This window comes from Delphinus delphis, chromosome 18, assembly GCF_949987515.2.
Source record: "Delphinus delphis chromosome 18, mDelDel1.2, whole genome shotgun sequence".
Classification (NCBI taxonomy): domain Eukaryota; kingdom Metazoa; phylum Chordata; class Mammalia; order Artiodactyla; family Delphinidae; genus Delphinus; species Delphinus delphis.
In genome coordinates, this window is record NC_082700.1 from 39,042,990 (window position 1) to 39,057,301 (window position 14,312).

Consider the following 14,312-nt stretch of genomic DNA (forward strand, 5'->3'; position numbering starts at 1 on the left):
CTATATTTTATTTAAAACTTGTTAGGTTGATTTATAACTTTTAAATATTTAGATATATGTTATATAAACCTCCATTTGCATTCTGACCTCTACTCCACAACTGTTGAGGGCAGATTTTATACCTGCAGAGGACAAAGGATAGTATATATTTTGATTCTGATCTATCAGTTAGTAATAAATTATTTCTAAACAACACATGGCACTCTATGCTGTAAAAGTCTGGTTCCTTGCTCTGGTAGTTTGTTTTTAATAAATGGCCATAATTATGTCACTATTTCCTTATCCATGCTCTTGGGTAATTCCTTGTCACATATATTCTGGTCTTAGCTATATGAATTTGTTTGGCTTGTGAGACAATGTTAGTGTAATGTAAGCAGACACTTAAAAGTGTTTTTGCATTGGGGCTTACCTTCTCTTGCTACTCTGAGATTTCTATCATGGAAAAAGGCTTGGGCTAGCCTGTTGGATGTTAATGGCCAAGTCATTCTATTACCACAGCTGATATCAAGCCTACTATCAGACATAAGAGTCAGGCCATCATAGGCCATCCAACCCCAGCTTAACTGGATCAGTTGAATTAGAACAGATCAGAGCAGTCCAACTGACATAGAAAATATGAGAAATGATGAGCATTTATTATTTTAAGGTCACTAAGTGTTGGGGTGGTTTGTTATATAACAAAATTTACTGAAACAGGGTTTTCACTCTTAAGTCTTTTCTCATTTCCTTTTGATATATTCTAAACTCACATGATATACAAAAACCCTCTAAGCTCTAATCTATGTTTGCCTCTTTAGTTTTTTCTCTTATACTTCTCCCCATCTCTAACCCTTGCATCCCATCATAATGTCATTTATAGCTGTTTGCAGATCTCCAAATATCCCAAGCTCTCTCGTAAATCGTTAAATTTGTTTTTACCTCTTATCCTGCCTGAATTTCTCTTCTGCTCCTTGTGTTGATCCCCTTCAAAAAGTAAATATCTGATGACTTTTTCAAGGCCCATTTTCCACTTTTGTATTCTTTTTGATCCACTGACATAGAATAGTGCATTCTCATCTTTCCCCTATTGCACCCACTTATTTACATTTATTGCTCTCTTTCTATTATTATGGGTGAGCCAGCCTCTTGCCACCATGAAAGCAGTTGTCTTTGCCTCTTCAGCCTCTAATAGAGTTGATAATACATACTTACTGCAGATTTATAGAATGACAGATGAAGGAGGGAAGAGGGGAGGGAAAGGTGGACACAAAAAAAGAGAAATGTTCACAGATTTCTTCTTAGTTTATTCCCAGTACTGAGATGAAAGGAAGGCAGTCACTCAAATCAAGGGAAATATTTTTAACTTATTTAGTTTTCTTTTTGTGGTTGTGGATTTTGGGGGGCTTTTAAAAGTTTTCTTGAGAGGCTATCCTAGAGCATGTTTTTTTATTATAAGTAAAAAGAGTCACAACAGAAGCAGGGGCACTGGCTTTTGGATTAAGTGTCTTAAGAATGGGGGTGTATTAGCCTTCTTAGTGATCCACATGGAAGGATATTTCTTTTTCTGATATAGGATGTGAGGATATTAGTGTGTGTGTGTGTGTGTGTGTACACAAGCAAGCAAGTAGTGACATAGAAAATTGTGTGAGTTCTCTACTACATTGTCTCTACTTATTCCATGAAGTTTTAGGCAAAGGAAAGATCAACTGCTGGAAATGAAAAGGAAAGGGGGAGATGGACGAATGGAAGAGTCCAGTAAAGGTCTGGAATACCTAATGAGTTGACCTTGAGAGAGAGTAAGTCACTGATATTCAAGGAATACCTAGGCAACTTGAATTTTTCCAGTATCTTTCTTTTTTTGTGTCAAACCTATGTATTGTGTTCTCTCTTTGTTGTTTTTTAAATTAGTATCCTTTTTGCCATTCATACTTTCCCATCTTGTTACAGAACTTTTCTTACTTTTTTAGAGGATAGAATAATGTCTGAGTTATATATAATCCTTATTTGGGTAAAAATGGTTTTAGAGTTGTAAACTTTTTGACTTTAATATGATACCCAAACTTCTCATAATTGTTTCACATTTAGTACTTCTATCCATTTTACGAGAGAATCAACAGTGAAGGAGATTTATTCAGTTTGAGTTATTTAACATCTGTGAGAATTAATTTGACAGAGTTGTTTTGATAGAATTTTTCCTTGGCATAGAAAGAGATGAATAATTTGAAGTCTGACCCTTTTCCCTCCCCTTCAACACAGATATCTTGTGGCTTCTCAAGAAAAGAACTACTTGTTTCAGAAATAGCTTATAAATCTCTCATTAGAGTATGATTGTGGCAATACACCACTCTAGATTAAATGCTTTAGTAAAAATATTTTGGAAGAATCATGGTGAAATGAAAAGCATCCAGATGTTGGAGTTAGAAAAAAGCCTGGGTTTAAATCTTGGCTTTGCTTCTTATTAACTTTGTGACCAGGAACATGTTTCACACTCTCCCTTAGGGACAATTTCTGGGTTTAATATAATAGGATTACTGTTCATATTAACTGCAATAGCACTTCTAAAGTGGCAAGCAAAATGTGTGGCACATAATAGGTTCTTGACAAATGCTTTGCTCCCTTTCCCTTTACAACTCCCAACAGCAGCAAAATAAAAATTTACAAATATATAGTCATTTTATTTTGTAAATAAGTATTTCTTTATGAAAAAAAACAGAGGTTTACATGAGTTGTGCCACATGCTGGGGATGTTTAACTTTATAGAGTATATATAAACACAGTACATAATTTACATTAAAAATGTTAAATGTCTTTGAAACTTCCTTAGAGATATTTGCTATTGTACTGCCTCATTTATTTTTCTGTTCTATGTCTTAGTAAATTCATAACAGGTATTGGAATCCAGTTGGGGAAGCAAAGTATCCAAAAGTTATGCAAATATGTACACACTGTTCAAATATATTTTGTCCAAAAAGAAATTAATAGTGAAAATGTGTGCAGAACATTTTTATAGTAAAATCATTATATTTCATATATGTATTTTAACCTCGAAGATGTATGAGAATGAAGTTCCTGGGTATATTCAGCATACCAAAAAAAAGAGCAGGATAAAGGAAGAGAGAAAGAGAGAGAGAGAGCAGGTAAGTGTGAGCTGGACCTAATCCCGGAGTTTACTTGGCAGTCCTTATATCAACCATCCTGCTTCTTTCCAGCCTCAGACAGCACACTGCTTTTCAGATCTCCTCTTTGTCCTGAGGACATAGACAAAGAAATTGTCATATCAGTATCAAGAGGGACCTCTTTAAGAACAGAAAGTCTGGCCAGACCTGGCACATATATTTGGACTGTGTCGACATGAAAGCCAGTGCATGGTCTTTGGGATCTGTTGGAGCAGCTCTCTCTTCCTCAGCCCTGCTCTTTAGTCTCATAGAAGCGGCTGTTCTCTAATTTTGTATTCACTTTCTAGACTTTGATTCTGGATACTTGAGCCACTGCCCAGAGTTGCATGGACTCATGTTCTAGAGCAAGAAATTGCTACTAAACGCCTATTATGGCCCAGTGACAATAGGAAGGAAGACAGAAAAGGTCTTATACCCAGGAAATTAGAATTTAGTGGGTGAAACAGACTGAAAACCAAATAAATGTAAGAAGTTAAAAATAAGAGTTATGAAAGAAATGGTATATTAAAATATGAAATAGAGATGCATTTCTAATTCTACTATCTGGATATTTCCATGATTTTAGCTAAGCATAATTTACAACTCTAATCCTATTCCTTAGATGTTTAACCTTATTAATGCATATATTGGGTTGGTCAAAAAGTTCTTTCAGCTTTTTGGCCAACCCAATTTTTTATTTCCCTGAAAAATCTACGTTTAATGGTCAGAGAGGGAAGCAGATCCAGAGGTCTGGATAAAAATCAATAGTGAGGATGAAATTTTCTTTCTTGGTGATAATAACTGCCTCCCTATGTATTTGGGCCAATATAGAAAGCAGCAGGTCCTGTGAATTTACAGCAATCAATTCAGCAGGAAGAGTGGGGAAAGCTTGATGGTGTAAGACCAGAGATTTCAAGAAACACAAAACCTGAGTTTGAATTTCAACTCTGTCACTTAAAGGCTGGTGATTTTTGACAAGTTACTAATCTCCAGTGTCTTCTTCAATGGTCAAAATGGATATTATAATAGTATCTACTCCACAGGACTGAGAAGTAAGGCTATCCACATAAAGCACCTAGCTCACTATATTGTCAATAGATATTAGTTATTTTCACTGACATGAAATACGCTTTGATAACTGTAGTAGTAAGATTTTTTTTATTTATTACATCTGTATATATATCTATATGCATATATACATGAATATATACATAGTTATAGAGAGACTATGATAAAATGTTGGGAATGTAAGTAAATTTGTTTTTAAAACCAGACACATTGTTAAATGTATATCAAAAATACAAGTCCATTTTTATTAATGGTTGTTAATCTTTTCTTTGAAGTCTTTAATTCAGATTTTTTAAAACCATTACACTTATTTTTCTTTGTTTTTTGCATATAATGTTGTTCCTGGAACAGAGTAAGCAACAAGGAAAGCCTTGCTGAATGAATGAATAGATGAATGAATGAATAAATCACTAAAGTATGAGATAGTGGTCATCACTACAATAGAAATATAGAAAAGGGGTAGATTCCAAATTCTGTAGAGAATAATTCTGTCTAGAGTAATATTTGGCATAACTAGGGGTATCTGGAGAACTGTGTTTTGTTCATGATACTTCTCATGCATTATTTACACCATCATTGTTCACAGAGTAGGTAGTTATTGTGGGGCCTTGTGCAAAGAGTTACAAGCAATTTAACTTAAGAATCTCTTCAGTCTATCAATGGATGAATGGAGAAAGAAAATGTGGTGTACACGTATACAATGAAATACTATTCAGCCATAAAAAAGAAGGAAATCTTGCCATTTGTGACAACATGGATGGACCCCGAGGGCATTATGCTCAGTGAAATAAGTCAGACACCGAGAGGCAAATACCATATGATCTCACTTATTCATGGACTCTAGAAGCAAAAACGAAAACACAAAAATGCAAGCTCATAGATACAGAGAACAGATTGGTGGTTGCCAGAGGTGGGGTATGGGGTGGGTGAGATCAGTGAAGTTCAAAAGGTACAAACTTCCAGTTATAAAATAAGTCATGAAGATATAATGTATATGGAGATATAATGTCATCGGGATATAATGGGGTGGGTGACATCAGTGAAGTTCAAACTTCCAGTTATAAAATAAGTGATGGAGATATAATGTACAGCATGGTGACTATAGTTCATAACACTGCATTTTATATTTGAAGTTGCTAAGAGAGTAGATCTTAAAAGTTCTTATCACAAGAAAAAAATATTTTTGTAACTAAGGAAGGCAATGACTGTTAACTAGACATTGTGGTGATCATTTCACAATGTATACAAATATTGAATTATTATATTGTACACCAGAAACTAATATAATATTTATATTAATTATATCTACATTTAAAAATTAAGAGATATAATTAAAAGAAAAATCTCTTCGAAATTTCATAAATACATGTAATTATGAAAACTGAATGTATAATACATTCAGAGGTAGATTGATTACAAAATGACATCAATTTGTCAATCCTTCCTGTGTCCATACACTTTGCAATGTGATTTTGCTGCTCCTCTGAACAAAAGGGAATCTACACCCCCATTTGGGACAGCCTTCATATTTGCTTTTGCCAAAAAAAAAAAAAAAATGTGTAGAGAGTGAACTTGTGCTAGGTCTGAGCCTAGGCCTTGAGTGGCTTTGCAGATTCCCTTTTTCTTTTGCAACCCTGACGGTATCATGTGGTCAGATCCAGTCTAACCTCCTGGATGATTACAAACACATGAACCATGCCAGGCACACCTGGGGACTGTCAGCTAATCACCAGAGCAGTGAGCCTCCCAGTGGACTGCCAGCTGATGGCAGAAGCAGAAGCAAAATCAGACAAAATCAGCCAAGCCTGGATTACAGCGGCAAAGTTGCCTGGCTGATTTAACAGTAAATTCTTATAATTTTAAGACACTGGATTTTGGTGTGGTGCGTTTTACAGCAGTAAAGAACTGATTCATGTATGGGCTTATATGTAATCCATTATGTAATATATGCATACTCATTCACACATTATACACGAAGTATGTTTACAACATTTATATAGATATGTAAATTTATCTGCATACATATAAATATAGTTATATAAATGGAGGAGAAGAGAAAGAGTGAGAGAGGGAGTGAGAGAATTTGGAGAACTCATTTTTTCATCTCTCCTTCAACAATGCCATTGACAACAGAGAGAATTCTAATTTCTAGCTTTGAAATGGAGCAGGACCCTATGGGGCCTTCCCAGGACAGACCCCCCAGCACCATGTCGTCTGGCTGCCTTTTGTCTGTAGAAAAACTTTAGTCAAAGGATAAATTTAATCAGAGAAGTAAGAAAATGCAGAAGCAAAGGAAAACTGTCAAACAAGTCCAAATAATAATAGTTTAGTCATTAAATAAGTCAAGGTCCTTTAGTTCCCTCTCAAGGGTTAGAGATAATATTCTGAACCATATCCTTAGAGCTGTTTTATAGATTATGAAACCTCCCACCCCAATCAGGTGGAAGAAGTTAACTGTATGATAACCAGACTGTAGCCATGACATCAGCTGTCACATTTCTGAGAATCGGCCTCAAAAAAATGGGAACAAACAGACCCTGGAAGTAAAGATTAACTGTATGCAAAACAATCAAGATGATGCTGATTAGACCACCGCATGACCAATTGCAAGATGACTGTCAGAGTTGACTGCTCTGTTCTGCATATACCCCCCTCCCTCCACCTATACACCCCTGAAACTCCTCTTTACAAGCTTTTGCCCGCTGGACTCAACTTTTGGAAACAGCTTTAGGTTAGAAATTTGTGACTTTGAATCTCTCTCCATAAGTAGTCTTAGCTCATACATTTCCTCTAAGTAGTAGCTGTCACTCAGTGGTAGAGTCAACTACAGCAAATACGATAGGAGTAGGAGAAAAGTTTGAACTTCTCTGCAGGCTATCAGTGAAGAATCAGGCTTAAAACTCTACTGGGTAACCTATTCTTGGTCTCAGAAATGTAATCCCTAGAAGATGTCAAACAGCAGGGCCCATGGGATGTCATAATTTTAGACCTTCTTTCTATTCTCTGAGAAAGAGATAGCTGGGTCAAACTTATCAAGGAACTAGTGTAGTTATAAACATATGAAAAATCCTCAATTTTTCTTTCTTTGTATTGTGGTATTCCAGTCTAACTCAGATTGTTATTTTTTCAATTATTATTATTATTTTTTTTTTGCGGTACGTGGGCCTCTGACTGTTGTGGTCTCTCCCATTGCAGAGCACAGGCTCCGGACGCGCAGGCTCAGCGGCCATGGCTCATGGGCCCAGCCGCTCCGCGGCATGTGGGATCTTCCCGGACCGGGGCACAAACCCGTGTCCCCTGCATCGACAGGCAGACTCTCAACCACTGCACCACCAGGGAAGCCCCAGATTTTTATTTTTAATATTCCTCTAATATGTGAATGCAAAATGTCCCTATATAATTATAAGATTGTTTAATCATGGGTTTTGGGGTCCTATATGGAAACTTAATTCCTAGTTCTCTTCTTTTACTTCAGTTTTCATGTATGAAATACAGAAAATAATATTCTAAAAACTGATTTTGTAAAGGTGGGATATTATTGGGAAAAACTTTCAATTCATTATACTAAATCAAATAGAATACTTGAAAATCATAAAATAGATGAAAAATAGTACATAATTACAAGGCAAGCAATGACAACTGGAGAGGTAGACAGAAAATATGAAGATCTGAGGGCCTTTGGCCACCAAGACTCAGTCGAGTTACAAATTATACCTTAGTTTTGAAGCCCTGCAAAATAAAAGTCAAAACCTAAAGTTTCTGGTAGACCTTTCCGCTCATTAAAATGAGACCAGAGTAAGAGTGAATGAGAAGTAAGCCACCTCTTACCCCCTTACCCCCTTATTTCACCCAGACTACAAAGGAGAGTTGCTCAGAGAGAGAGAGAGAGAAGAAGCAGAGGAAAATCTTGGCCGGCCCTGTCAACAGTGTGCAACCCAAAATGTCCATTGCTAACGTGGTCTAGGGAACTATCTTGCAGTAAATTGTGTTTAAAGTAATTCTGTTCTAGTCACCTGGCAACAGACAGAGCAAACACTAATCCATAATTGGAAAGCTATATCTATTGCAGATCTCCAAAACTACCTGCAAAAATATTTCCAAAGTAGTAAATAGCACAATGGTGGAGATGTTTTAAACTTGCCATTTGAAAAAGGTGCATATAAGAACCCTGGGGAGAAAAAGAGATTCTAGGTTTCTGTTCGATTGAGAAGTTGAAAATAAGGACTAGAGAAGAGATTGAGAATATAAGAGAATCTTCAAATTTTATAATAAAATTCCAAAAGGCACAAAAGGATGCAGGAATTGGAGAGAGGTAGGAGATGGGCACAGGAAAGGAATTAGAGTAGTTAGTTTGTGGTGATGATCTGGGAATCATGAGATTCTTATAGGAAGTGACAAAACTCCAGAATATCAAATATTCTGTGATTGATGAATCTTGATGATCTCAAGGTAGAAAGCTACAGTGTCTATGCATGTGGAGATTTTTCTAGGAGCAGGTGAGTTCCTGCGGTTGGGGGCTCTGGCTTGACTCCTGCAGAACCAAGTTCAGAGCAATCTTATACCTCAAATTTCAGGACTACCTCTTACCCACCAATGATAATGGCTGAAGTGAGCGTGGGGGAGAATGGAATGTGGGATGTCTTACTCATGCTCTGGGGCTTCTTCCTTACTCCCAAAGTTGGAGAAATGGCATGAGACCACACAGTTCTCGAGAGACTCCTAAATGGAACTCTAAAATATATTCTAGATATCTTTTTATTGCTCTTACAAAAAGTTTTTTTTTTTTTTTTTTTTTTTTTTTTTTTCCGGTACGCGGGCCTCTCACTGTTGTGGCCGCTCCCGTTGCGGAGCACAGGCTCCGGACGCACAGGCTCAGCGGCCATGGCTCACGGGCCCAGCCACTCCGCGGCATGTGGGATCTTCCCGGACCGGGGCACGAACCTACAACCCCTGCATCGGCAGGCGGACTCTCAACCACTGCGCCAGCAGGGAAGCCCATAAAAAGATTTTTTAATTATATTTTCTACTGTTTTTGCCTATGTTTAAAACTCAATTGATCCTGTACAGTGAAGTTACTCTTACAATCTTTGTAGAACTTTTTGGATTTTAAAAAGGTATATATATGATGGTTTAAGAACAATGTCATTTTCATCCTGCCTAATTATCATAATTCCATTTTCTTGCCATTTTGTGCAGGCTAGCACCATCAGTAAAATGCTGAAAATTAGTGGTGATAATGGACATCTTTGCTTTGTCCCTATTAAAAGAATGTGCCTATCATTTCATCACTATATACAATTTTTTTGGTAGGTGTTTTTTTTTGTAGCTACCACTTAGCCAGTTAAGGAAATTCAATTTTATTAGGATTCAGCAATCCTTTTGCCATAAACATAATTACATGGTTTAATATTCTCACAAATTCAGGAAAATACACGTTGTTCTACAGACACCAGAATTGGATTTAGCTATTTATTCTACCACAATGTACCTAAATGAGCACACTTTTCCAGGCCTACCAATATCTGTCAACCGTTTTCTTCTGCAAATCAGCCAATCAGGGGAAGACTTACTCAAATAAACTCACTTGTAAGAATCAATCAATCAACAACATTCTCACCTCTGAGTAATCAAATGATGACACCCACCATGTTCACCTCTAAAGTTGATCAACTCCTGAATTCCCCTGATTCTTAAACACTCTCTGTAAGTTTAGCATTCTGCTCTGTCCTGGGAGACTGTGACTGACTAGCTTAGGTATTCCTTACTACAGTAAGCAATGAAGTCAGTTTTTCTTTTTATTTCAGATACAGAAATGTCATCATTTGAAAACTGCTTCTGTTGCAATGATCATACTTTAAAAACATCTTTTAACTTGTTAATATAATGAACATAAGATTTGGAGGTTTATTTGCTTTAGCATAGTCAATAAGCACATTTATCTCTAATCACAAGAAGAATCTTAGAGGGAGGGTGGTGACTGAAGCAGCTGAACAGTCATGTGGCACCCAGCCTTTCTGGAGTCCTCTTCTTGGCTTTGTGTCCATGGTCAGAGATGCTTGTGGTGGTTCCAAATGTCATAGCCTCATAAAATGATGTTCAGAGACAGAAAAGGGAGAGATTTTCCCCATGTCTCATTGAAAAAGTGAAGAATCATAAGGTTCTTATTTTTAATGTTAAACTCTCCATGTATTTCTGGATGAAATCAAAATTACTATGATAGTGCTTTGCTTTATAAATATAAACTGATGGATTCAACTTGTTAACATTGTAATTAAGAATTTGCATCTATATTTGTAAGATTGGCATGTAATTTCTCATATTCTCCTTGTCAATTTTTGTTATCAAGATGTTTTGGACTTTATAATTTGAGTTTTCTGTATTTTGGAATAAATTATATAAAATTGGAAATATTTGGCACAGGTTACCTGGGCTTGTTTTGCATGGTAGATTTATAGCTATCTACTTTGGTTATCTCTTATACACCACTTCAACTTTATCAGTGCCCAGTGAGCACTCTATGCTCTTGTGATGTTGATTTGCTTTATGCAGGGACAACTGGGCCACCCATCAATTGGAACCACTCCAGGTACCGCTCATTTTCTGCCACCTTCAGAACCACTCTTCACTCATCTCATGCACAAACTGGAAGGACAGAGAAATTAACGACTCTTGGGCTACACTTGATCAGTGAGGAATGGGAGCAAATGGATAAGTGCCCCCCCTCCCTTCCCCTGCGTGAAGAATTCTGAGACATATCCTCAGATCCAGCAGTATTTACCTAGAGTTGAGCACAATTTGATTAACCCTTAAGTTGGATGTACCTGTTTTTCAGTTTCATTCCACCTGTCCTGTTCTCCTGCTCCGTGGCACCACATTCTCACATAAGTACCACATATAAGACCTTATGTCTAAGGTTTCTAAGGAAACCCAGGCTAAGGTATTTTTATAATATATCTATCTAATTTTTCTATTTTTTTGTGTTAATTGTGCTGTTATATTTTTGTAAATCAATTTTGTCTTAATTTTCAAATTGCTTGACATAAAATTGCTCATGGTGCTTTCTTATAATGACATTTTATTTAGTCATTTATAAGATGCTCTGCAAATTTATATGCTTTTAAATAAAAAAAGAAACTTTACCAATTAAACTGTGACATATTCTTGATTGTAATACATTCTGATTTCAGGGATCTTAAAATATAAAACATGTACATTTTTAGATCTCAAATCCTCACATTGATATTTGTGATTTTTATCCTTTTATTTTATTTGTCTAGGCATGTTTGAAGTCTTTTTAAAAATAAGCCTTTGGTTTTATTGATACAAAATTTTATATGTTTGTTTTCTATTGTGGTTTTATGTTCATCAATTATTTTCTTAAGATAGTTCTTCAGTTCATTTTCTAGTTTCTCAGGTTATACTCTAACCTCTTTAATTCTCAGTCATTTTCCCCTAATGTAAGCTTATGGAAAAAAAAATGTCTCGTCTAAATACTACCCTAGCTGGATCCAACAAATTTTGGTATGTAATTTTGGTTAAAAATTGGTTCTAAAGTTTTATCTTTTGTGACTTAGTCTTTGACATATAAGCTATTTCTATATTCACTTTAAAACTTCCATATGTATCAGGCTTTTTTTACGCAACCCTCTCACTGTTGTGATCTCTCCCATTGCGGAGCACAGGCTCCGGATGCGCAGGCCCAGCGGCCATGGCTCACGGGCCCAGCCGCTCCGCAGCATGTGGGATCTTTCCGGACTGGGGCACGAACCCTCATCTGCGACATTGGCAGGCAGATTCTTAACCACCGCACCACCAGGGAAGCCCTGTATCAGGCTTTTTAAAGTTAGTTTTCAATATGGAATTATAATATTTATACTGTGATTAGGGAAAATGCTCTGAATTATACTGTTTCTTTGTCATTTGTTGAGAGTCACTTTTGTGACATTTAGTATATTGTCAGTTTTTGATATTTATAAATGTTCCGTGTAGGCTTAAAAATATGTTTATTACCAAATTTGTGGATTCAGGATTTTACCCTCCTATTTTTTAATGGTCTCCCCTTTTTGAACTTACACTAGATATATATTGGACCTTTCATTTTTCCTACCTCTTTGGATATGTTTTTATTTTCTATAATTTCCCTGCTATATCTTCTAATACTTCACTAATTCTCTATTCAGCCATATTTAATATGCTATTTGCTATTTGATCAATCCATTGAGGGTTTGTGGGGTGTTTTTAGTATATATTTTATTGACAGAGGTTCTATTTTGTTAATTCTTGGTCCTGCTTATTCATTTTCAGTTTTTTTTATATTTAATATTCATCACTTAAGAGTCTGTATATAATTATTTTATTACATACAAATCTTGTTTGGGGGACTTCCCTAGTGGCGCAGTGGTTAAGAATCCGCCTGCTGATAAAGGGGACACAGGTTTGATCCCTGGTCCGGGAGGATCCCACATGCTGCAGAACAACTAAGCCTGTGTGCCACAACTACTGAGCCTGTGCTCTAGAGCCCTCGAGCCGCAACTACCGAGCCCACATGCCTAAAGCCCGTACTCCGCAACAAAGAGAAGCCACGGCAATGAGAAGCCCGCACACCACAACGAAGAGTAGCCCCCTCTCGCCACAACTAGAGAAAGCCTGCATGCAGCAACAAAGACCCAACACAGCCAAAAATTAATTAATTAATTGAAAAAAAATCCATCTCTAAAAAAAACCACAAAATCTTGTTTGTCTGCAAATTATTGCTCTTGAAAGACTGTTTGCACAAGTATTGTGTCATTTTGAGTTGTGAGTTCACATTCAGTTATATTTTACCTGTGGGAATCCTCTCTAATCTGAATTAAATGTTGTCTCTCTAGAAAACTTTTGCCATGTTTCTTTCACTTTTGATTTCACTTGAGATCACTTTTTATATTAAGTTGTTGGCTTGGGTGTTTCTGGATCATGAAAGAGGTGAAATATTTAAACTCACATAAGGTTACACCCATTTATTAATTGTCAAGGAAAACTATTTTTAGTTACATATTAATCCCAAGCAAAGACAGAGAAGTTTCTTCATTTTCTAGCTATCAAATATTGATTTTTTTCAAAGCTAACTTTTCAATGATAGTGAAGTCCTTTGAACGTCCAATTAAGTGATGATGTGACCCTTTAAATGCTTTGATTTTCAGCTACCCACCATGTAATGATCAAGCCTTACCTACTGTATGGCTGGTAAGACACCACATTTTTGTCACTGAGACTGAACCACCCAACCCCAACCCATCGCCTCTTCAAACAGCTTCAGTCTGTTTTTTCTGGGATAAAATACTCAGATGCTTCACATTTTACCTGATGTGGGGGAAAAATATCTTAATCATATGTCCCTATATAGTAGAACTATACAATGGGTTGGACACATAGATCCCCCAAAACCAAGCTACTATAAATTGCTGTACAACGTGGATATCTTCAATAGCTTTGCTGGTGGAAGAGAATATAATTGTAGGCCTTTCTATCCAACCAAAATTAACAGTTGCTATTTTTCTACTCCAGAAAAATGTATCTAATAGCAGTTTACTGAAGCTCCATCATTGCAAAATGTCACTAGTATAAGAAAAAAAAAAAACTCATATATTCAGAGAAACACTATGTTTAGCTCATTTCTCCAGCCTATCAAACTCTAAATTTGGTGGTTTTTAAGTATAACTACAGCAATGAATTATGAAGTTATGAATAAATGATTCATTACATAGGGCTTTCATTTGTTCCCCACCACTAATGATTGTAGCCACCATTTAAAAGTGTCACTTTGAAATAAATTTTTAGACAAATATTATAAATGTGTAATATTATGTGTTAAAAATCCTTGAATAGAAAACAAACGCTAACTTGATTCAAAATTAAAGATACAAATATAGAATTGGTGATTTAAGCAGCTTTAAATATAATTGCTTGTATAATTTTGTTCAAATTAGGTATAAAATCATATTTTTAAAGATATCTACAGTGAATACTTAGCATGAGAGTTACCAATTTATTTTCTTTCAGTTCTAAATCCACCTTTTCTTGCCTTGTCTTGTGTAATTGGTGTGGCTCCACCCCAAGGCATTCTTTCTCTGA